This window comes from Rhinolophus sinicus, chromosome 5 (genome assembly GCF_057876585.1).
Source record: "Rhinolophus sinicus isolate RSI-liver-muscle chromosome 5, RSI-T2T, whole genome shotgun sequence".
NCBI classification, from domain to species: domain Eukaryota; kingdom Metazoa; phylum Chordata; class Mammalia; order Chiroptera; family Rhinolophidae; genus Rhinolophus; species Rhinolophus sinicus.
In genome coordinates, this window is record NC_142505.1 from 21,519,787 (window position 1) to 21,546,101 (window position 26,315).

General features: G+C 41.2%; 1 long non-coding RNA gene across 3 annotated transcripts in view; it reads right to left on the reverse strand.

Moving 5' to 3' along the window:
* Positions 1–25,730, reverse strand: part of LOC141567196 (uncharacterized) — a 43,496-nt gene extending 17,766 nt beyond the window's left edge. The window contains exons 1-5 of one of the 3 annotated variants that reach the window (XR_012489634.2): positions 25,629–25,730; positions 21,406–21,483; positions 20,303–20,447; positions 5,146–5,287; positions 4,029–4,275 (exon numbers count right to left, since the gene is read on the reverse strand). This is a non-coding gene — a long non-coding RNA (uncharacterized LOC141567196). Of the gene's footprint in view, positions 1–4,028; positions 4,276–5,145; positions 5,288–20,302; positions 20,448–21,405; positions 21,484–25,628 lie in introns of those variants that run through there. The other 2 variants (XR_012489639.2, XR_012489637.2) reach the window with 2 other exon arrangements.
* Between the last annotated feature and the right edge of the window lie 585 nt (positions 25,731–26,315).

Sequence of the window (26,315 nt, forward strand, 5' to 3'; positions counted from 1 at the left end):
TCATTTTTTAGATTCCACATATAAGTGAAATTATTTGGTACTTGACTTTCTCTCTCTGATTTATTTCACCCAGCGTAATACCTTCTAGGTCCATCCATGTTGTTGCAGATGGCAAGATTTTATTCTTTTTTATGGCTGGGTAATATTCTACTGTATATATTTGTACCATCTCCTCTTTATCCATTCATCTATTGATAGACACTTAGGTTGCTTCTATATCTTGGCTATTATAAATAGTGCTGCAATTAATGTATGGATGCACGTGTCCATTCAAAGTACTGTTTTGGGTGTCTTCGGAAAAATATCCAGAAATGGGATTACTGAGTCATTCTTTGTCTCTATAGCCTTTGTTTTAAAGTCTATTTTGTCTGGTATAAGTATAGCTACCCCAACTTTTTATTTTTCACTTTCATGAAATATTTTTTTTCCATCCCTTTACTTTCAGATTGTGTGTGTCATTTGATCTAAAGTGAGTCTCTTGTAGACAGTGTATGTAAGGGTCTTGTCTTCTTATCCATTTAGGCACCCTACGACTTTTGATTGGAGTATTTAATCTCTTTATATTTAAAGTAATTGTTGATAGAGATGTAGTTATTGCCATTTCATTTTTCATATTTTTCACCTTTTTCTTTTCTTTCTTTTTAAAAAAGTCCCTTTAACTTTTCTTGTAATATTGGCTTTGTGGTGATGAACTCCTTTAGGTTTTCTTGTCTGGGAAGCTCTTTATCTATCATTTGATTCTAAATGATAGCTTTGCTGGGTAGAGTAATCTTGGTTGTAGGTCCTTGCTTCCCATCACTTCATATATTTCATACCAATCCCTCCTGGCCTGCAAAATTTCTGTTGAGAAATCAGTTGATAGTCTTATGTGAGTGTCTTTGTAGGTAATTGCTTTTTTCTTGCTGGTTTTACGATTCTCTCTGTATTTAACCTTTCACATTTTAATTATGATGTGTCTTGGTGTGGGCCTCTTTGGGTTCATCTTGTTTGGGACTCTCTGTGCTTCCTCGGCTGGTATGTCTGTTTTCTTCACCAGGTTAGGGAATTTTCTGTCATTATTTCTTCAAAGAGATTCTCAGTTCCTTGCTCTCTCTCTCTCTTTTCCTGGTACCCCTATGAATATTGTTACACTTGATGTCCCTGAGGTCCCTTAAACTATCCTCATTTTGGGGGATTCTTTTTTCTTTTTGCTGTTCAGATTGGATGTTTTCTTCTACTTTATCTTCCAAATCACTGATTAGATCCTCCGTTTCATCTAATCTACTGTTGACTCCTTCTAATGTAGTCTTCATTTCAGTTATTGTATTCTTCATTTCTGATTAATTCTTTTTTATGCTTTTTATCTCCATTTTTATGTTTCCAATTTGTTAAAGTTCTCACTGAGATCACTGAGCATCCTTATAACCAGTGTTTTGAACTCTGCATCTGGTAGATTGCTTGTCTCCATTTTGTTTAGTTCTTTATCTGGAGCTTTGTCCTGACCTTTTATTTGGGAAATATTTCTTTGTTTCCTAATTTTGGCTGCCTCTCCTTATTTGTTTCTGTGTATTAGGTAGAGCAGCTATGTCTCCTGGTCTTGGTAGAGTGGCCTTATGTAGTAGGTCTCCTGTGGGACCTAGTGGTACAGTTTCCCTGGTCTGGGTGCTCCAGGTGTGTCACTCGTGTAGGTTTTGTGTACCTTCCTACTGCAGTTGAAACTTGGTTCCTGTTGACATGTCAGTGGCAGGGATTGATCCTCAGGAGATTGGTTGTGAGGACTGGCCATGACTACAGTGAAGGAGTTGTGTGCAGATGCTGACCCTAGGGATCAGGGTACTTTTTAGCAGGGCTCTGTTTCCTGCCCAGTCTGCCCTTTGGGTATGTCATTTGTGGAAGTGGTTGGGTGGTGCTCTAGTGTGCTCTGAAGCTGGCCACCAGGTATGTTGGTTCTGGGTTCTCTGGGGTGCGGGGGAAGTGTCTGGTGCAGGTCAAGGTCAGCCTCTGCCTGTGCCCTGCACAGAGCCACTTACTATAAGCTATAAAGTAATCTATAGATGGTTGACACTTTTGCTGGGCTTGGAGGTGCCTGGGAGATGCTAAGTTGTTAACTGAGGCCTACTGCTGCTAGTGCCAGGTTTGGGGCTGCTTAGCAAGAGGTACAGGGTATGCCAAGGGCGGATGCTGCTTGTTTGGGGTTTGTGAACCTGTGAGAGATTTTAGGAAAGTCTGCAGCATGAGCCAAGACAGGCTGTATGGAAAATCTACTGGAAACAGCTTGGGTAGGCCTGCAAGTTGGGTGGGGGAGGGCCTCAGGGAATCACCACGGTGGGGTGAATGCTATTACCCAGGTTAATGGAGATTCAGATATGGTCCCTACCTGCATGTGCACAAGGTTGGGGGAGGGCTCAACAAAAGTACAATGGCTTCTGCCAGCACTTCTGTCTGGGAGAAAGCTGCCCCTCCTGCCCTCATCCAAAAGCCAGACAATTCAGTTCTTTCCCATAGTTCTAGTGCCTTTCAAGCTGCTGCCGCAGTGCTGGAGCTCAGAGCAAGTGAGACCATCAGTGAGTAAGTCTGTGAGCAGGCCCTTTAAGAAGAGCACCTGGGACTTCAGCAACCCTGTCTTACTCAGCCAAAATCTCTGCTGGCTTTCACAGCGAGAAGTTGTAGACTTCTGTTCCTCATATTGGAACCCTGGTCTGGGGAGCCTGGTGTGGGGAGGACCTCTCACTCCTCAAGGGAGACCTCTGAAGCCAAGACGTCCTTCCTGATTTTTAACTGTCACATGTGCGTGTGGGCCCAGCCATTTCTGCAACTTCACCCCTCTTACCAGTCTCAAAGTGGCTTCTATCTATCCTTAGTAATAGGACTTCTGTTCAGCTAGACTTCAGGCAGTTCTCAGTGATGACTATTTTGTAGTTTAGTTGTACTTTTGAGGTGGTCATGGGAGGAAGTGAGCATAATGTTTACCTACGCTGCCATCTTGACCAGAAACTCTCAATTCTTTTTTAATAGATCTAATTTATTTAAATGTTAATAGTCATAGGTTCTGGTGCTAATTATTACATAGTGAAGATCTAGTTGAATCCCTTCATTTCACCAATGAGTCTCAGAGGCATCAGTGACCTGTACAAGATCACACAGTTTGTGAGAGGCAGAGCAAAGCATAAAAAATCACTGCTTGCTGTCTTAGTCTGTTCAGGCTGCTATAACAAAAACCATAAACTGGGTGGCCTCTAAAAAACTGGCATTTATTTTCACAGTTCTGGAGGCTGGAAGGTTCAGGATGCCAGCATGATCAAGTATTGGGGAAGGACCCATTCCTGATTCATAGACGGCTGTTCTTTCACAGTGACATCTGACACAAGGGGAAGAGAGAGCTCTCTGGGTTCCTTTTATAAGGCCAGTAATCCCATTCATGAGGGTTCTGCCTTTATGATCTAATCACTTTTGAAAGGCTTTACCTCCAAGTACAATCACATTCAGCTTTAGGTTTTAACATACGAATTTTTTGGGGGGAGGGTGTCACAAACATTTAGTCTAAAGCAATGACCAGCTCAGTGTTCTTTTCTAACACACGATATTGGCACTTCATTGGCCCCAGGCAGAAACAGCTTTCGATGTAGCCACTTAGGTTATTGGCAGGGATGGAAGGAGGGAGGGTGGGGAGATGGGCAGATGCAAGCTGCTTTTGTTTTCTTGGTATAACAAGTATGCAAACACTTTGAGGAGACAGAAAGACTATAAATATCCTGTTTGAAATCTAAGAAGGACAGAGAGGAGTTAAGAATTGGGAGCTGAAGATCAGGGTGATGAAATGTGTTTTTTGTTATCACATCGTAATTAAACACTGTCAATTCACAGTGGCTTTTTTTTTCATGGTTATGTTTGTATAGAGTGAATGCATACAATGAAACTCACTTAAACACTGTTGAGAACCCACTGTACAGAAGACCCAGTGTTACGTACTATAGGGAGGTTTCAAAGAAGCAAAATATAGTCTTTCCCTGTTAGGCACGGCCAGAGGAATGAGTCGTGGGAGACCAAGATTGGTCTATTAGAATTTATTTGGGATGTTTGAGCTGCGGGAGGTCAGGCTAGAGCAAAGGGAAAAGGTCATAACCTCTCTGAGCAAAGAGGGGTATGGAATTTTATAGGAGGGAGTAAATGAGGCTGTTCCCCCTTCAATGCTTTAGGGGGTTTTCATTGACAAAGGGTTTCAGGGCTTGACCAAGCCCTCCAGCTCCATCCCCTGGCCCCAGGTTGCAGTCTGGATGCCCAGGCCTGCCCAGGCCCCTAGGAGATAAAGCAAGACAGGATCAAGACAAGATGGCTTTTAAGAAAAGGTTTCTGCTCCTGGCCTACATATGGCTTAACACTCCCTTTATAGAACAGCTCATCTAGCTGTAAAGACACGACATTGTATGAGAGGAAAGATGATTTTCCCTTTATCCTCTTGAGTTCTTAGCTGAGACCCCAGTAATATAATAAAAGACAGATTAACAACAACAACAACAACAACAAAAAAAACCCCAGAAGTTTATTAACATGTATACCTCATGTATACATGCAGATACCCAGGAAAACTGAATAACTTCTCCAGGTGGCTTAATTAGAATTCAGATTAATAGCATCTTAGTAGGAGAAGGAAAGGACGATATAGACCTCCTAGGGGAGAGGAAATGATTTTTAGATGAATGGGCTCTTAGAAGAACATATGGGAGATAGAGTTTGTGACAACGTTTGTCTGGGTGTGGTGTCTACTTCAGGTCTCCTCTCCTGTGATAAGACTCAATCTTCCCTGGTGATAAAACTCCCAGGGAGGGGATTTGTGATGATTGAGTTCCCCTGGGAGGATCTGACTTTAAGCAGATAAAGGGAGTTCAAAGAAATCTTCTTCCTGCATTTGCTGTTTTTCAAGGGCTTACGGCTCAAAATAATCAATCTGCCAAAGCGACATATTTTGGGGTGGCATATTCTGCTCCCCTTCATCACTGAAGCAGGAAGAAAAAAAAAAGTATTAGGCCCTAAATAATTGCCAGATCTGTTTGGTGCAAGCCTGAGCGATGATGGCTCCCTGCTTCTGAGAATGTGTTACACCATTGTGCTTATTTCGTAAGTGCCTTTCATTTCCTTGTAGGGACATTAGCAGTGGCCAGTGCTTACCTATAATATGTCCAAGGCAAGCTAAGAGCCCATTATCAGGAAGAGGGAGTGACATCAGAGCTTTGATCTCCTTAGTCAGAGCTCTCTCTGGCTGGATGGCCTTTAGCAAGTAACTTCGCCTCTTGGGACTTTGTTTTCTCACCTGTCAAAGGGAGAGAGAATAACTTTAGTTGAGCAGGTTGTTACCAGCTCACCCATGGATTCACCCACACCCTATCCCACTTCTAAATTCAAGCTACGAGCACCACCATTATTTGAGACTTGCTAGTCCTCCTTCCCCTTGTCAACGCTTCCACAATTCTTTGGATACAGAATTCTTAACTCTGGTATTGATTCCTCTCTTGTCTCCTGTCAGCTCAAGCTTGGCTTATTTCTCTTGGCTTTGCCTTCCCTTGTGAATGAAAGACACATTTGGAGAAGATTAAATGATAAAATGAGTGTAAGTGACATAGTACTTGGCACAAAGTAAGCACTTAATAAGGAGAATCATAAGTGGAATAGCTGTCAACATTGTGCATGCAACGGGAGCTCTGTAATAAATCTGACCAAAAGGAACCTCACAGGGTACTCTGATCATAAAATTCCTAACTGGGGTGGTCATGGTGCGTAGTCACACCCTACGCCATAAAAAAGTTTATCTTTGCCTTAAGCCAGCCCTGTCCATTGTTCTTATGCATCTAGGTTAACACACCTTTGAAATGCCAGAGTTATTTTTTCAAACACCTCCTTCATAACCACCGTTGAGGGAGCAAACTATCCAGTAATCCAATCATAGAGCTTTCCCCACCTTGCTTTCTTCCACCTTCATGTAATTTTCCTTACATTTCTTCCCTCCTCAAACTCCAAATGTACAAAAGAAATTGCAAAACTGCCGTTGGCTGGAACATTCTCAGTCTGTCACAATCTTGCTGCCAGGTGCGTCCACTATTGGGCTCAAATGAACTCTAATCACCTCTTATAAAAATGTTCTACAGATCTGGACATTCTTATGTCAATAATATTTATTAAGTTCTTATTATGTTCCAGGGATTGTTCTAAATCATTTGCGTGTGTTAGCTCCTTGAGAGAAGGTCCCTGAGAGAAGACCCAAGTGCAAGTGATGTTTAAAGACAGTGATCCTTAACTTGGAAGGAAGTGAGGGGAGCAGGAAACAAAACAGCATACTAAGTACAATTTCAGGAAAAATACCACAAAAGGTGGCTTCTGCTGGATCTCACAGGGGAGCTGTGGCATATAAGTTCTGTCTTGGTTGCTGAGCTTTCTTTCATATTGAGGCCCCTGGTAACATAAATCCTCAGGCTCTGTGCCCCCTCCGGTGAGCAGCTCCAGGATGCTGAGAAGGCCTCCCAAGAGAGTTGTAGGTGTTCATGGTCAGGCGGACGCAAAAGCACAGAGAAGCCAGAACAGGGGTGCACAGAAAATATTCAAGGGATGCAGGGAGATCTGGCCAGAACACTAACAACATCTCCTGCAAAGATTTACAAGAAAAAAACCCATGTTCCAGATGAAGCACAGGAGGTTAAGTAATTTGCTCTGGTCACATAGCTAGTAGGTGGAAAATAAAGATTCAAATCCAGGCAGCCCATCTCCCGAGTCTGTGCCATTCAACTTGGTGCAGTATCAGCCATCTCTCCTAACAGACACCAGCTACTCTTTTTGGACATAATGCCTGCATGTTGGTCTGTGTGGCAGACATCTGGAAACACATGAAAGCGGACCAAATTATTCCTTCATGTAGGAGGTCCTTTGTCGTCCTGACTTTTCTCAGCCTCCATCACCATAATGTAATCAGGACGCTTTTCATCCCCATCAGCTCCTAATTCCTGCAATTTTCTCTTAATGGCACTCCGGATCTTACCGCTGATTATGCGCCATTCACGGCCCTGCAGTGGATACTGCGTTGTAGGCACCAGGTGCAGGCTCTCCAGACCCCAGCTTTTCATTTGAAACAGATTTCATTTTATTTCAACATTTCAAGAAATGTTACTCTCCTTTCAACATGTTAAATGGCTTTTTCCTGGGAAGAGTTTGGCCACAATTATTTTTTTCTATAAAAATAACGTCGAAGTATTTCCTGTTGGTGTAAACCACTGCAGAAACTATGGACTTCATAATGTGCTTTGACGTTTGGCAGCAGTTAAGTTTCATTTGATGTTTGAGTTCACAACCACTGGCTGTGAGGGCGAAAAAAATAGACTATGAAGATCTATGGCTGAATTGATGGAATGATGATAAAACTTTAATCTATTGATAAAATGTTCCAGATGAAATATATATTGTTTTTTACATGTGACTGATTACTTTTTACAATCAGAAAAATGGCAGGAAATAGGATAAAGCATTGATGTTGGTCATTACTCTCTAGAGCAGGGCTTCTCAACGTTAGCATTATTGACATTTTAGGTTGGATAGTTCTTTGTTGTGAAGGGCGATCCTGTGAATTGTAGGATGTTTAACAGCACCACTAGCCTCGGCTCAGTAGATGCCAAGAGCAGTACCCATCCCTCCAAGCTGAGATAACCAAAAATATCTCTAGACATGGCCACTTCTCTGGGAAGCAAACTTGCCCTTGGTTGAGAACCATTGTCCGAAAGGACCATAACAAGAAAATGGCTTCCCATTGTGTGCCTTCTGGGCTCATACCCACCAACCTTTCTGACAATTTCCCTTCTTGGTTTCTGTTTGACTGGTGTGTCTGAGATTGGCCAGTTTTGTTTCCTTGTATTTTGCAAATTTTTCTGGCTGTTTGTCACCTACCATCATCTCCTAGATGTCCACAACATTTCCAGTACTCAAATTTTGATCCAATGACTATATTTCTGGAACTGGATTGTGCCCAGTGCCTTCACATCTGCAGTGAAGGTCATTATTAGTAAGCATTAAATAGAAACTATTCTCCTTTTGCTCCATGGTTGTAAAACATATAGAGAAAGGAAAATTTATTGCTTAAGGTACAGAGAAAGCTTGTTTCCTTGCTAATGAGCCTCATTTCCTTTGGATTGCCTGAGTTTTTCTATGGCTTTAGGATTGTGAAGGATGGGAAATAATAAAGTGCTCATTTGGAAGCACCATGACTTCCCCACTGTGTGAATATCTGTATGTTCTCCCCTTGGTGCAGGAACTTTGGTCATGTGATGGCATTTCCTCCAAATATAACATCCATCAGCCCGAATCTGGATTTTCCATTATCAAATAGATTCTGCAGCATCCTGCAGCTGGTTGTGCTGCTTTTAATACGAGGCTATTTTAAACCACAGTCGACACTTGCTGCTCACATATGCAACTATAAAGGCTTGGAGGAGCTCAGTCAGAATAGAAATCAGGCTGGAGGTATAGCAAGAGTGACTTCAGTTAACTGTAGGAAGGTTTCCTGACCAAGAAGTTAGCCCAATCACACAGGCTCAAAGACGTGTGGTTTTAGTCCCATGGCTTATACAAAGCGTACAACACAGAAAAAAAAGACAGTCGTGTTAGAGGCCAAAGAAGACATGAGGGAATCAGATGTCTATTGGTTACATAGTTCATATGGAAAAGAACCCTTTGGGGCTTTGCTTGACGGGATTTGGAAATCTAATCAAAATGGGTGGATTGAATTGAGAAGAATGTAGTCAAAGCAGGAAACCCAGCCTAGAGCAATGTTATGACCAAGTGCTAAATTTCCCAAGATACAGGGTCTTCCCTGAACAGTCCATACTCCTAGAGGCTAGGTAGGATTCAGGGATTTGAATCATATGTCAAATTTTATACATTTTTATAGGACAAGAATCCATCCCTAGAAAGTGGAAATGTAACAATGTAGTTGACCAAAGAATTAGACTCTCTCCGCAAAGAGAGAAAAAGGAAAGTGCGGGCTGTTCCTGGAGGTTAAAATGTGAGAATGCGGGACATTTTGTCAGGAAGTTAAAATTCACAGCCATCCTACCTAATGTATTAGCACCTTCTAGCCGAAGCGGGTCAGTCTAAATAAAAGGAGTGAGGAGCGCAGTTGTTTGTATTTGTCTCATCCCTCTGGCACACGCAGCTCTGATCCCGCAGACTTCTGAAGAGCAGAGACTTGGTGAGGTGACACAGTCAGACAAGCTCTGGTTCCTGAATATTTAATGATGCGATGCCTTTCAGTTGCTCACTTCTTTTGTTATTTATAGTTTCCACAATCTCAACAGAATAGAGATACCATGGCCTTATTCCAGAGGCTGCCCAAGAGCAGGACTAAAATAAACACTAGGGGAGGTGGAGTGATCGACACATTAATTGTGGAGGTGTAAATGGGAGCTGCCTTCACATTTTGATCTGAGAGGCTTCAAGAACAGCATTGCCCATTGATTTGCTATGGACAATGTCAGCAACCCCATCATTATCAGAATCACTGGACTGTGTCACAGCTTTACTTCTGTTACATGGAAATACATCGATCACCAAGCCTTTAGTGTGAATCAGGATTCCCTTTTTTTCTCAACTAAGAGTATGTTGAGAGGGTGTGCTTTGTACTTTGCTTTAAATAAGAGAGAGAAGAGGGAGAAAGCGTTAGAAAATGAGAACAGAACTGGAGGGGTGACAGAGAGGGGAAAGGAAGGGGGATTCCAATAGAAAACCAGCAGGAAGGTGGGAGATGCTTAGATGACCCTAGGGGCAAACTTAACTGGCTTTACACGTTGGCCCAGGACCAGCTCTAGGCATGGAATGTGATCTTCTTTCCCATATTGGTTCCTACATTAGGTCACAGACATTATTAGGTTTAAGATCAAAGTGTCTTAAACAATGCAGGTAATTTCAAGACTCACTCAAGCCAAGTGTCTAGAGGTCTAGAGGTAATTCGGGTTTTAAGGCTGACTTGTTTCTGACTCAGCAGAGCTCAATTTATTTCCATTAAGCCCTGGTGGGTCAGGTCCATTTTATGGCTGCCACCAGTTCTTCATGCTTCCTCTTCCATATTCAGAGAGAGAGAAGCAGCTTCTGGGAGATCTACCATGACAACAAGGAAATGTATTTCTCCAAACCTCTAAGAAAATCATCTCATGTATCATTGTCCATAATTTGGTTACATGTCCATTCCTGAGTCATTTTCTGCACTGGGGAAATTCCATGTGTTGATTGCCATCCAAACCAAGAACCGATCACTAAACAAGGGGGATGAGATTGGGCTCAACAAATGGGATCCACACCTGCACCTGGGTGCAGTTGACTGAATTGTCTCTATGCTAGAGGATCATAGCTGCTGCCCAGTGGGAGAGAGACCACTACTAATGTCCATTTTGCTACTCTTACATTAGTTTTAGTTTTTGACAAACATAGTGAAGAAAAAAGGAACTAACATTTATTGAGTGCCCGTTATGTTCATTCAAGCCTTACCACATCTTCTGTGGTAGGAATTATACTTTCCATTTTACTGATGAAAAAAACGGAGAAATCAGCTAACTTACCTATATTTACATAGTAGAGTGGCAGAGCTGAAGCATAAACCTGGGTCTGCCCATAACGAAATCTTCTTACCAACTGTTGTCTACTAGATTGTTGCTAATCTATTGTCTGATAAATTTATTGTGCATTATGAGAGGAAGTACTCAATTTATTTCAACAAACATTTATTTAATACCTACTCTTTGCATAGATAGCACTCTGCTAGGCCTTGCTTTTCCCTGGATATAAGGTACATCTAGAACCTAACACTAATTTCCAATTTATAGAGAGGGAGAATGATTAAGTAGTGAACAGCAAAGAAGTATAGAAATGTTTATTTATTATTTATTTATTCAGTTCATTTAGAAAATCTTTATTCACCATCTATTATATGCCAATCACCAGGTTAGTCACTATTTACTTAGTACATGGGCCACAAACAGAAATGCCTACATGCAGGCAACAAAATGTATAAATGGGGAATTGGTGACTGTGAGACCTGGGGTGTGTACACCCCATCCAAGGACACCCAAAATTCATGCAGCCAATGTCTAGACCCTGAGTATACAACCTCTGGCTTCATATGAGGATGAGCATGGTTTCACATTAGATACGTGATTTTTACCAGAAGCAATTACAAATCCGAGTGCCTCAAAGTAACCAATACCTGGCATGTATATTGCCATTTAATCATCCTCTCTCCACACGACACATGTATCTTATTCACCCATGCCAGACATCACTTATCAATTGCTGCACTTTTTACCTATATCTGAATGTGACCCCATAAGGATAAATAACACCCTTATATCTTCAGCATTTAAAGGCACAAGGCATTTATTAAACACCTGTCAAAGGGATGTAATAGGGCCTTCATATAGCTTTTAAAATGTGCCCAACACAATTCTAAACATTTACCACATATTAACTCTTTTATTCCTCATAATCTCTTGGATGTAGATAATATTATGATGCCTATTTTATATATGAGTAAGTTAAGGAAGAATGAGTTAAACAACTTGTTGAAGACGACCACCCAACTGGTAAGGATGGAACCAGAGTTAGGACTTGTGTTGTCTACATCTATGTGTATAATCTTAATCCCCTGCTATATTGCCTCTTACCTCACTGTAACAAATAGATAAATCCTTCATAACACAATGCTCCTACTGACCCTATGACCCTACCATTCAACCATACTAATCAACCAGTCAACCATAACAATCTGCCTGGTTAGCTGATGAAGATTTTAACTTCTAAGGTTTATTTTGAGATTACTTATATCTAATGTGACCCCCTCCATGTGGCTTGAATATGAACGAATAAGTGCTATCTCAATGAAAATAGGTCCTTGAAACCCTCTCTCACTATAACTCTTGAGGAACTAATGTGATAGAAATTTATGATCTATCTATCTATATCACTTGGAAATTAACTTCTTCCATTAAAGCATTTCTTGTTTTGAGAAGAGGTGCTAACATGAGCCTTTGTATTCAATAAAACAATCTGATGCTATTTCTGCTTCAATGCCAATGAAGGAATAAAGAGGTAGAAATAATACAAAACAATAGGAATTTTGAAAAACATTTACTTCATCTATTTTGGAACAGTTTATTCTATAGTCCCTTGAAGCAATAACTTACTCTTGGTGGCCAAAAAATGAAGTAATTAGTGCAAATTAGGTGATGTCAGGATAAATTACAAAGGTGAAAGAATACCCTGCAAACTGGAACGGACAGTAACTGAGATCTGAATCTATTTTGTTATTTCAAAACTATTTCTATCTATAGTAATCCACTCTATAGTTAAATTTATACAGACTGATATTACCAAATGTTAGGAAGGATATAGACCAACTGGAAACTTCCTGTATTGTTGGGGTGATGGAAAATTGGTGCAACCACTTGGGAAAACTGTTGGAAGTTTCTTATATAGTTAAGTCTACACCTGTCCAACATTCTACTTCTAGATATTCTCCAAGAGAAATGAAAACATCCCCACACACCAAAAAACCTGGATAAACATGCTCACAGAAGCCTTATTCGTAACAGCCAAGTACTGAAAACAGTCCAAATCTCCATTAGCAAGTGAATAGATAAACTTATTGTAATACATTTGTACAACTGAATGTTACCACTGAGCAGTAAAAATGAAAAATTAATGTTACACATGACAATGTGGGTGAATTTCAAGAATATTATGCTGAGCAAAGGAAGGTAGACACAAAAGAGTACATACTGACTGAGAGCATTTATAAAAAGACTGAAAATAGGTGATAGAAGAAACCAAGAGTGGTTGACTCTGGGACACGAGAGGTTGACTGGAAAGGAGCCTGAGAAAACTTGCTGGGGTGTAGAAAATGTTCTCAGTTGTGATGCTGGTGATGGTTACATAGATGTACACAATTGTCGAAGCTCGTCTAAGTGCAAACTTAAGACCTGTGTGTTTTACTGGATGTAATTTATACTTCAGTAAAAAATTAAAATATAAAAAGTAAAGTAAGCTATTATAGCCATAAAAAGTAAACTCTTGACCTTACTCAACTTGTCTAATCTCCTTAATATGGTCTAATTTAAAATTAATTCATCTTGTGGACTAATCACAAACTGTCATCATTTGAGCTAAAAGTACCTTGCAGAAAAGTCCAAAGTTCGTCTGTATTCTGTTGAATCATTCCATGTTGTTTTTTTTTGTTTTTTTTGTTTTTTTTGTTTTTTTAATCCTAAGTGTAGTTTCTATTTTAGTAATGGGAATAGCATTGATTTTGGGAATGACTGTTCAATTCGGGTGATACCTATTGGTCAATTAGAATTTTGAGTTAATAAAGGTGTTATTATTCATTTTGGGGTGAAACTTTTTTAGAAGTTGTTCATTTCTGTCAAGGGAGCACATTTTTTTTCTCCCCTAAAGTAATGAATTAGGAATCAACCTATTAGGTACATCAATATCCATGTTTCACTTAATGGTTTTCTTTCTCTTGGCCTGTTGTTTCTCAGATTCTTTAATTAATTAAAAAGGAAAAAGGAAAAAAAAGTTTCGGTCTTTGCCTCAAACCCTGTCTTCCCAGAGCCTCAGATACTAATCCTTTGGTTGTTTGATGTAACCAAGTTGGCTCCAGGATGACTGACCTGGTATTTTCAAGCTAAAATTAGCCCCCATGCAGCAAGCAGGACCAGTCATTAAGACACATGAATCACCAAGTCATCAGAACCGTGGTCTGGGTTTCTTGTTGTGATGAGATTGCAGCTTCACGTCACTAGAGATTAGTTCCTTAACAAGAAAGATAAAAAACTGCTGTTTAATTCAACGTTTCAGCTAGCCACCCAGCTGGGATGGGAAAATTCCTGAATAAATGAAGAGAGCTGTGCATTTCCGCTCTGTGTTCCATAAAAGGGAGAGGGCCAGGGCCAGGCTCGGAAACACTTTCCAGCTATGCTTTAGTAATAATTCTGCCCTCTTCTTAGTCAATCCCCCCTAGCTAAATATAAGCATCTAATTATTATTACTGACATTATTATTTGATTTGTATTCAAGTGTTACAAATGGCTTGATGTTTAGTAGGATATCAAATGTATTTTGTACTTTTGGGGAAAATACTGCTGCTTTCCTCTAGCAACAATCAGGCCAGAGTGAACAGCCCAAAAAATTGTGGTTTGTTTTTTTGGCTTTTGTTGAATCTCTTCTCGTTTTCTTTTCTTTTTTTGCTTTTATGCTCCACTGGCCATGGGTGAGCAATTTTATTTATAGTCCAGAGAAATGCAGTTTTAGGTGGGGGTTACCAGAAGCAGACCCAGAGACCAAGATTTATGCTCAAGTGCTTTATGAGGAAGAATTCCTGGGAAGAAACAAATAAGGAGTCGGGAAGTTTGATCTGGAAAGAAGGGAGCAGGTCAGGAGGCAGTGTCAAGCACAGTCTCAGGCAGGATTGCTTCAAACCTGCAGAGGAACTCTGGAGAAGGTAGTTGCCTCCAACACGGATGAGGGAGATGAAGTATTTATGCCCATCAATCAATGGTTAAAGTCTGTCTCAAGAGTCACAGATTCCTAGACTCTCTCATAGCTCTGTGTGCATGCAACCAAAAGGAGCTCTGATACAGAGGACAGTCCTCTGACAAACAGACCTAAGTTCCACCTGTTGTGAGTGAAAGCACCGTGGGAATCTGTGTGCATGAAAAAATGTAGTGTGTATGAAAATGGTAAAGGAATCCGAGAGGATATTGGTGAAGCACCAACATACGTACATCTAGTAGCAGGCTTCTCTTTTAGGGCATTTGATGTGACAAAGATGGACCTTCCTTCCTTCTTTCTTTTCTTCTTTTCCTCCCTTCATTTCTGCTTTCTGTTCTGTTTTTCCTGTTTTCCTTGAAGCCATTTTTTGAATAGTGGGCTAATAAGGCTGATTGTTGGTTTTGCTTTTAAATGACTTGGCCAATTGCTCAGGCTGTCCCCCTTGACAAAGTGCAATATTTTGAAGACTCTTTTTTTCCAGTCTTCTTTTACTCTTAAAAGCAGGTCAAATCAAAGTGCTGTGAGGTCCCCTGAGGCTCTTTTGGGTTCCTGTCATACTAAGCCAGTTAGACAGTGTTTGATTACTTTTCCTTTTCTCTTAATCGGTCACTTTCTATCTTGTCATTACTTGTATTCACCTTGGAGAGCTTGAGTTTATATTGTTTCAGTGTCTGTCTAGGGTTATAGACTTTATATCAGTTAGGAACGTTTTTGGGTACAAGTAACACAATCACAACAATAAACAACAACAACAATGAAGACTAAAGCAGCTTAAATAAATAAGCTTCATTTGTCTTTCAGGGAATTCTGGATGGGAACAGTTGGTGGAATGGCTGGATAATAATAACTAGGATTCAGGATTTTTCTTTCTTTCTTGATGCTCTGCTGTCTTTAGTGTGTTGCCTTTCATACTCATATTAATTATCCTGTGGGGATAAGATGGCTACTACATTTCAAGGCGTCACATCCACATCTAAGGGAGAAAGAAAAGAGAAGGGATGGTGCTAATACCATCTGCCTCTTTTGTGGGAAAAGCAAAAGCTTATTATCTATGATCTCTTCAGCAGATTTTTCATTCTCTGTTCTTGGACAGAACTTGAACAGTTGCTTCTTCCACAGCAAAGGATACTGAGAAAGCAAGTATATAGTGACAGGAAGGGAACAAGGAAAAGAAGAATGAGTATTATGTTAGCCAATGAGCAGTACCTGCCGGAGGTACCATGGAAATACTTCAACTGGCAGAAATGTTTATATTTTTCCCCAATGTCTTTGTGGCTTAAAAGGAGGAGCTCTTCGGGGCGGCCGGATGGCTCAGTTGGTTAGAGCACAAGCTCTTAACAATAGGATTGCCGGTTCGATTCCCATATGGGCCAGTGAGCTGCACCCTCCACAACTAGATTGAAGACAATGAGCTACCGCTGAGCTGCCAGAGGGGTGGCCAGATGGCTCAGTTGGTTAGAGCAGGAGCTCTCAACAACAAGGTTGCCAGTTCAATTCCCACATGGGATGGTGGGCTGTGTCCCCTGCAACTAAAGGTTGACAACGTCAACTGAACTTAGAGCTGAGCTGCTCCCTCCACAACTATTGAAGGACAATGACTGATGGGTCCTGGAAAAACACATTGTTCCCCCCCCCAAAAAAGGCGTAGCTCTTCAAGGCTTTTCCTTAGGTTGTGCCCAACTATATATATATATATATATATATATATATATACACACACACATGTATATGTATATTATGTATTATACATTTATAAAATTATATTTATAAGTATATTTTTGCAGGAAAAATTTAGAATATTAACTGAAATTTAGATTATTAACTGGATATATTAGCTTTTGTGAATATTTTAACTAAGTACATGAACAATAAATATTGGAAATCTGAGTGAATAATAAATAATACTGGAAAATGGAAACCATATTTTTTCCAGCATTGTTATAATTAATAGCAAGAAAATTACATAATATTTAGTGACTGCTCCCAAATGTAAGCGAGCTTTTTTTTTTTTTTTTAATTAGGGAATATTGGGGAACAGTGTCTTTTTCTAGGACCCATTGGCTCCATGTCAAGTCGTTGTTTTCAATCTAGTTGTGGAGGGGGCAGCTCACTGGCCCATGTGGGAATCGAACCGGCCACCTTGGTGTTATGAGCACTTCGCTCTAACCAGTGAGCCAACTGGCTGTCCATAAGTGAGCTTTTTAATGAAGAGATTTGTCCTCACTTTCGAGCAAGCTTGTGTTATTTGCAAATTGTGAAGGAACCACATTTAAATGATTGTCTTATTAAAATAATCTCACAGAAGTGTCCATTGAAGTGGAATTTTCATTTTCAATCTTTTTGTCATTTAAGATTTTCACTTCTCTGGGGCTTCCTGACATGTTCCTATCCCTGAGGAATGCCTCCAGGAAGTAAAACAGTTCATGCAGTTAGGGAGGAGGATGAAGAAGGGTATGATTTTTAGAAGTTGCAAAACCTATGGCTGTCCAGTATTACTCATTATATGAATTAATGTAATTTATTTTGTAGTGCAATTAAAGAGGGTGTAAATGACTCTATCCTTCTAATGCTGACATTCCACCCAGCTCTTTCTTCTGACATAATTGCCCAATGATTTATGTGTTTCCCATGGCTTCCTTACCTTGACTGGCTGTCACCAATTTCTTTCTGAGATATGAAAGTGGACTAGTGGGGAATTGATGATTCAAAGTCAATGGCTACTGGGCTTTGGTGTTACATCTAATGTACTCAGCTGGATTCTGCTCCAGGAGGAGATAAAAAATGAGAAGTTACTGGAACACTTCATTTGTAAGAAGGCAGCAGCTGCATATTGACCTTCAACTTCTAAGTGTATCCCTGCCAAAATGATAGTTGCTTAGTTTTCAGTCAAAATTACTGATAAAATGCAATGACTTTCTCCCAGTAGACAATGTGTGTGTGTGTGTGTGTGTCTGAGAGAGAGAGAGAGAGAGAGAGAGAGAGAGAGAGAGAGAGAGAGAGAGAGAACCTTGATTGGAATGATGAAGGATTTCATACTGTTTTTAGGACTTGATGAAGGCATGGAGGCTATTGGTCTTCCTTCAAAAACCCTCTCCTCAGCCCAGGTAGAAGTTTTACCTAGTAGTCTACAAGCCATTAACACCCTGTCTGTCTGAGGAGGTGAAGACAAGAAAACTTAATGCAAAATCCCAGGCTGGAAAATAACTGTTCTTAAGACTGTATTATGGTGGAAAGTGAGAACAGGCCTGGAATCATATGTGTTATAGTGATTATCTTTTATGACTCAATGTTAAAATGCCTCTGGTTGCTTGGGGTTTGGTGGGACAGGAAAGTGAAAGTATGGAGAGAATAAGGAACAAAGAGGAAGAGAGTGCAGAAAACATTCTGAGAGCAAAATTGAAGTGTGCCAATGTTGGACTTGTCCTGCCTTTCTTTTCTTTCCTTTTTTATTTTTTTTATTTTCATTTATTGAAGCGAGTTATATAAAAGTATGTTCACAGTAGAGAGTTGGAATAGTATATAAAATGTCTCAGTTGGAACTTTGCGAGTTCTAAAGGGAAAATACTCTTTTTCAGCTTAACTCTTTCTGGCAGAATTTCATATAAACAGACTGCTATTTGCCTCCCTGAAACTGTTGATTAAGCCAAGCTTTAAGGGAAATGAAAGTATCTTTGGTCTCTGCACAACCACTTCTTTATTTTTTTCCTTTGCTGTTTACCAACTTAATGCATCTGTGTTGACAGCTAAAGACTGAAGATTAAATCAGAGAAAGGTTCTTATTGCATTTTAAGATTATGTTAAACACTTGAACACATTGCAATTCTCCAAGGCGGAAATGGCTCCTGTAATCTTTCATCAAGATGGATGACCAACATTTCCTTCACTGACAGTATCAAAAAGTTACAATGGCCAGAGAATGTTCTCACCCACACCGGCAAGGGGATATGATTATATTCTCAAGTGGAAGTTGTGACTTCCGGTTGCTTTTTGTCCCCTTGTGAAAACAATAGTTTCTGGTTACCCCCAGGGGTACTGTGACTTCATGAAACACTACTTCATAAAACCAGCTCTGCATTTCTTGAAGAGGACCTAGTAGAGATGGTGAATTTCTCTCTCTTTGGAAATGAAATTGTTCTCTTCTGGAAAATGGCAGAGGAAATAATATTCTAGGCCAGCACCTACTCCTGTGCAGGGAGACTGGGCTTTATCAGAAGTGATGACTGAATTTATATCTTGGAGCATGCAGCTCACCCTCCAGCACTGCTTTTCATTTTTCTTGACAGAAAATGTATTTATTTTTTCCTCCTTCAACCTGGCATTGTGTACATGTCCATGGAGAACAAAACAGTTGCCAATATTTCCCAAGCAGTCTTTTGCCTATAGAGGAAATCAAGCTCATGTTTACTGTTATGTAATCAGCAGAGAAGGAAAGAGATGAGAAAGCTATAAGGATGGACAGCATTTCTGTCTTGCTCTTTCTTGCTTGTTTTTTCTCTTGTGGATGTCCATTTCTTGCTTCTTCAATTTTTATTCTTCTGCTGCCTTCATATCTTCTTTTTGTTTTCTTACTCCGATGTAATCCTGTTTTCTATCTCTTCACTTTGCTTTCTTTCCCCTCTTTGCTCAAGAGGAAATTCCCTCTGCTAGGTAGAGGAAAGGGACAGGATTGGGGAAGAGCATGTAGTAAAAATAATGGTATTGGTGATATCCTGGTCGTTTCATTGAGCTGGTTGATTCTACCTTCAGTGTATCCAGAATCTGACTTCTTACCACCTCCATTGCTACTGCCATAGTTTATTTAACTCACCACCATCTGTTGCCTAAATTGTGACGTCCTAACTGATCACTCTCATTCCACTTTTGTCTCTATAAAGTTACCATGTCAACCAGAATGACCCTTTTAAAAGTTAAATTACTCCTCTGCTCACAATCCTTCAACGGCTTCAGAATAAATTCCAAATTCCTCACAGTAGACTATGAGGCTCTAAACAATGCAACCCCTTGCTACTTCCCAAGTCTCGGCTCCTTTCGCTCTTCTCTTTGTTCACTGCACTCCAGCCACGCTGCTCCTCTTGCTGGTCGGCCTTTAACACCTTCTCAGTTACTCATCCCTCTGCCTGAGCCACTCTTGCCCAGAGAGCCAAAGTCTCTCCCCCGCCACTTCCTTACTGTCTCCTCTTGAATGTCAACCTTTCATTAAATCTTCCTGGAAGAACTTCTCTAAAATAGCATCCCCTTCTATTTTTGTCCTCTTTATTTAACAGTTATTGCCAGCTGACATATAATGATATGCTTATTATTTTATATTGTCTCCCCAGACCAGAATACAGAATAGAGAAATTGGTCTCTTTCCCCAGCACCTAAAACAGATTCCAGCACATTTACCATAATAAATATTTCTGGACTGGGTAAGCAAAAGTCGTAATACCAGCAAAATATGTAGCCTTTGGCCAACCCCCCTCTTTGTGACATTTGTGTGTTATAAGGCCACACTTCTTGTGGTATATTGGGGAAGAAAGCCATATTGGAATGCTGAGGCCCTGACCAGGAGCCAGTTACTTTTGCCTGTAAGTGGGCTTGCTTTCTTATCCTCAGCTTACTGGTCAGAAAGGACATGCCCAGTCAAGTACCTAATTTAAGCATTTTCCAACGGGAACAGTGTGCGCCCGCCCTTCCCTCATGCCCCAGTGCCAGGGGCTGTACCTGTTGGTTGCATTTTTAGATCTTATTCACAGTCATGATTCTGCCCCACCTGAGTACTTTATGCCTGGCCACTCTTGGAAATTGCAGGTCACCCTTGGCTTCTTGCAAACTGGTCAGGTGGGGGAGGAAGGTCAAAGCCTCTTCCAAGATGACTCGGTGGACAAAGCCATCTTTGCTCAGACTGTCACGGAATCCTAGAATATTAGAATGGGGCAGGATTTGGAAGACCTTGGAGTACCTTGATGTGAAATTTTTTCACAAGAGCAATGATACTTTTTCATAAAACAAATTCTTTTCTGGAAGCCCAACATGTCAACAAACCAAATAGTAGCTTCTCTGTTTGGCAGAGAGGCAGGGAGCAGAGTCTGCTTGGTTCTATTCAGCCTGAGGAATTTTGCAGAGCCAAGAGTTTCCACAGGGAACAGTGTGGAAACCCCAAGTGTCATCGAACTCTGTTGCCTTATAAGTAAGCAAAGCAACGTTCAGGGAGGGGAAAGGATTTCCCCCAAGGTTATACAGGAAGCCGCAGTCCTAGAATGAGAACTCCAGTCTCTTAACTTCCAGTTTATACACCTATTCCCACCATATCCACCATACTCTGCCCATAGTCTACCATCTATTAAGTACCTACCATGTGCCAATCATCATACTAGGTATTTTACATTCACCATTTCATTTAATCCTTACACATATCCTTTGTTGTAGATACGATTAATCTCATGTTATACAACAGAGACTAATAAGGGCTCCCAGGGCATAAGCACTAGAGAGTGGATTCGAACTCACATCAGTCTCATTCTAAAGCCTATGTTGTTTCAACTATGTCTCACTCAGAATAAACAAGGGAACAAGCTAAGTGTATCAGTAACAAATGGACCTAACAATGCATAATAACCAAAGTCCAAACAAAAATTATTTCTTGTTCCTCTGAGACCATTGGACAGGTGAACAGGTTGGCGAGAGACTTTCCACCTTGTAGTCATTTAGGGGCCAAGGTGTCAGAGGCTTTGTCATCTTTCACACAGTAGCTTTAACATAATGTCACTTTGGATGTCATCTTCATTCCAGACAGCCAGAGAGGGAAATAGCATGGAGGATCACTAAATGGAGACGTTTTCTAAACTAAGCCTGGAAGTGGCATGTGTTACTTACATATTCCACAAAGTCACTTGGGTGTGGTGGCTAATATAGTCCCTCGACGAGAAGTCACTTCCCTTTGAGAGGTCTGTCCTATAGAAGGAAGAGCACAGAGTTTTGGTGGACATCTAGCTATTTCTGCCTCACTAACCAGGCGCTGGTGCACATACAAATTTCTAGATACCATGTTCTTTTTATTGACATAGCTTTCAAAATGTTCATGGTTGCCATCATAGTTGTGATAGACACTTATCAATTAAAAAAAAATTCCTACTGTTCAATCTCCCTTCTTATTTTGGACGATTCCACCAATGTGCCTATTATTATGGCACGTAGTCCCCCTCAACTTCCTAAAATAAAGGAGAGGAAGGGTGAGGGTATCCTCCTTTTCCCTTGCCTCCAGCAGTAAGGATTCAAGCAAGGGAACTAGATTTTACCAATCAATCAAATGATCTCCCTTGCTACTTTGAATCTTCAAAGTATAGTGCAAAAGCATGGGACCTGCCGGTGTTCACTTCTACAGTTTCAACAGTGTCCATTGGGGGGGGGGGGGGGGCTTTTTTTTTGTTTTTTTTTTTTGAGGTGTCCAGCTGAGGATTGGCATTCAGCCAGAGAATGAAAAACCTGGTCAAATTGTTCCTGTGACAATTTCTGAAACCCCTCAGTTCCTACCTATTTTCTGAAGTTTCCGTACACTGCCATCTAAGCCCCTGCCTCTGGTCAATTCTGTGAGTCACTTCCTGATATCCTTCAAGAAATCCTCTTTTTGCTTATGTTTCACCCAGAGTTGTCTGTTGCCTGCAACCAACAACTTTGATTGATACAAAGCTTTTCAGAACACTTTGTCTAGTCTGTCTTCCCTCAGGCCTGCAGTTTGGTTAATTCTGCTCCCACTAGAAACACCATGGTGATTGACAAATCTGGATCCCCACCTTCTTAAGAGCTGAAGCCAGAGTTCCTGGCATGACCCATGCTCTTTTTTAAAGGTGGGGTGAGTCTAGTAGTAATAAAGTTTCATACTTCCTATGAGAAAGAAGGATATGGAAACAAGTTCAGAGGCAAGCAGCCTGGCTCCTGCCAGCTATTTCCAACCACTTCTTCAAGCAAAGAGCAGGGTATATAAAAATATTTCTGCAGAATTTTTTTCATGGTGGTTAGGTAGAGTCTTCAAATCTGGCTAACTAGAAGAGTGGGTGTTGAAGGGCGTAAGCACACACACACACTTTAGAGAAGGGAGCAAGATGGCCTGTGCTAGACTCTCCTGAGAAGGACATAGGAAAAGGAAATGAATGACCAACTTGTTATCTGGTAAACTTTTAAAAACCAGACATTGTGTACTTTCTTTCAGACAATCAAATCTGTTGACGCTATTTTTCCCTGCACTGTTTGAGGGATCTTCTGTGGTCAAAGAGAAGACCCAGACTCTGTACTGTTAGGTTGTTAACCATTAAGACCAGTAAATAATCACGGTGCTCTTTGATACCCCCGGGCTTATAGACACTGGCTTTTTGTGTCGGTGGAATTCTGACTTAACTTGGATTCATTGATAATCTTTCACAGGGGCAACGATCTCTGTACTTCAAATTTGTTAAAGACCCCAAAGCTCACAGATATAAATGAGGTCATATTTACATACTATTTGCATACTATTTACATAAAAATTTCACTGGCTCATAGTCCTCACCTGTGTCTTCCTGCTCTCTACCAAGTCCATGTCCTTATTCTCAGGTGATTTTCAGATGTCTCCTCAATGACAGCCCTCTGATGTTCTTCAGTCCCAGCCATCCCACAAGCTACATCTCTGTTATGGACTGAATTATTTAAGCCTCCAAAATTCATATGTGGAAGCCCTAACCCCCACTACCTCAGAATGTGACTGGATTTGGATGTAGGGCCTTTAAAGAGGTGATTAATTTAAAATAAGGTTATTAGGATGGGCTCAAATCCAATCTGACTAATATCATTATAAAAAGAGGAAATTTGGACATATAAAGAGCCATGAGGGATGTGCTTGCACAGAGAAAAGACCATGTAAGGACACAGGGAGAAGGCAGCTATCTGTAAGGCCAGGAGGGAGGCCTCAGAATGAAGTCAACCCTGCTGACACTTTGACCTTGGACTTCTCACCTCCAAAACTGTGCGAAAATAAATTTCTGTTGTTTAACACACCAGTCACTGCTATTTTGTTATTGTAGCCCTAGCCAACTCATACAGTTCCTGACCATGACCATGATTGCTGAGACTTGTGTTATCCACGTGTTTCTGATGTTTTGACATCTTGGGGCCTTGCTGATCCTGGAAGAACTGTCCCTCCAAGGTCTAGCCAGTTCCTAGAAATAGTGAAGGACTCACCCACAAGTGTGCCTTATGCAAACCTATAAGCGCGTATATGGAAACCAACCAATCCAAATCTCTTATCCCATCACTTTCTTTACATAATTGGGCTTTCCCACTCAGAGTCACTAAGCCCCTGCCTAATCACCCCGGATCCAGGACCAGACAACTATGGACAGCCCCTATACCCCAGACAGCTGCAATTATTCAAATTAGCTGCGTCTAAGCCTGCTTACCCTGTCTCACCCATTCCTTCTCACAGAAACCACAGTAAAGGCTCTTCCCACCCCCCTACCTCCTGACTGACCCTAGTGCTTTCCGAATGGTCCTGAATGACATGCCATGCCCCTCCTGTTGGGAACTATGAGTAACCAACTATCTTTCCAATGGCAATTGTGTCCTGATCTTTTGGCCTCATTATATCTGAACAATAAAACCTATATTTTAAAACAAGGCTTTTGCTGAAAACCTGAGACCCAGGCTAAGATGCTATCTCCCAGCTCTCCTAAAACTGGAAACCCGACAGGTAGCAAAACAGTGCCATATTCCTTTCGGTCCTCCTTTGTAGGAACCATGAGGAATGCATGCAGAAATGGGGAGAGGGACCCCCAACTCTATACTACACCATCACCTGGCCTGAGAGCAGTACTGCTAATGCCCTGAGAGCTACAAAACCCCTCAAGAATCTGGCCCTCCTGCTTTGGCAACAGCTCCTACTCTCCCCAGAGCCCACCTGAATCCCCGGGGCCCAACTTTGGTAGCAAAAATCATGCCACTCTCTCCATCTTGCCGCACTAAACTTCCTCTTGGAATGCCCTCCCCCTCATGCAAAGCAGTAACATGTAAACTGATTCTTGTTTGCACAGCTTTTATATAAGCAGTTAAGTCTAAATTTGTACTATGGCCAGCCAAGACATACCAACCTCCACAATCACCTCTCCTAACAAGGTGGTTAATGAAGTGCGGAAGGGCGGAGGCAATAGACAGCACCACAGGACACAGTACCTGCCCTCCAGCTTTCACTACTTGTCTGGGGAGACTCACCACCTAGGGAATGAAGTAGTCTCCATATTATGATTCAGGAAATGCAAACGAAGCCTATTGACAGGCTTCAAAGGAGGGAGAGATGCCTTCTGATTGGGAATCAGGAAAGATATGTGAGAGCTAAGGGGCTTGAGATAAGGCACTTGCAAGTGCAGCCAGATTTTGACAAAGAGATTACCAGGGAGGGAAGGGCAAGAGGACTGATTGACTTACCTGGAGTAGGAAAGGAGGAAAGCGAGAGGCTTTAGGCTGCAGAAGCAGTTGCTGCCTGATAGAAAAGGCGTCTGTCATGTTTAGAAACATCTGTGGGAAATCCACAAGACGTGGACGATTGATCTTTGCCCTCAAGACTATGCTTTTTGTAACAGAGATGAAACTTAAATGGTGAAACATACAAGAGAACATATAATATTTATAAATTGACATTTTTGGGGTCTTAGCATGTGTGATATAGAGCAGGGGTCAGCACACATTTTCTAAGGTCCAGAGAGTAAATGTTTTAGGCTTTGCATGTGGTCTCTGCTGCAATTTCATAACTGCAAATGTTATGTGGTCTCTGCTGCAATTTCTTAACTCTGCCATTTTATTGAGAAAGCAGCCTGAGACGATGCATAAATGAGTGGGTACGGCTGTGTTCTGATTAAACTTTATTTACAAAAACTATCAATGGCCCAGATTTGGCCTGTAGGCTCTAGTTTGCTGACCATCAATATAGAGTACAACCTTTAAGTTGTTTGGGTCCCACAGTCAAGAGCTTGGCTCAAACCTCAGGGAACAACGCAATTTTAAACAGCGATTACATGAAAGATAACATATCTCAGGGTTGACACACAAACAGGTCTAGAAAATTAGGGGCTTACCAACATATCTTTACGTGTATCGAGAAGCTAGGTCCTTCCAGTCAAGAACAGGGGACCGTCATCCAAAGGGGAAATCTGAGTCTTGCACACAGTGGACTTAAACCCTGGAAAATCGATAAAGTAAGCATAGCAACTGCCCTTTGCTCCAGCCTGTGTTTATGACCTAGCAGGATTGGTCATCCATCTGTTGATTCCCAATCCTCTACTGTTTTTCTTTTCTAAGCTTACATTTATTGAGTGCTTGCTATGTGCCAACTGGTGTGTCGTAGCACAGATCCCCAGGGCTCTCTGAGGATTCTGAGCCAAGTACACACAGTTCCACACCATCCTGGGACCAGGAACAAGAGTTTGTACTAGTCCAGAAAGAGTTAGTTAATATTTCAAAGTTTCACCCTACCGTGCAGTTAATCCTCACATCCATCCTATGAAGTAGGAACTCTTGCTATAATTCCCATTCAACTGGGAGTGAGGAAACTGAGGGTGAGGGAGGCTCATTACTTGCCCAAGTTTATATACTAAGTGAACGAAGTCAATGGCAAGCTAGAGTTAGAACTCAGATACATCTGACCTCAAAGCCTATGAGTACAGGCCTTGCTTGTTCTGTGACTTGTGTTCTGTCTCAGGAGAGTAACTGCCCCCCCATGGGTGGGGTAAGGTGTGGGAGAAAAGACTTGCTATGGCTGTCTA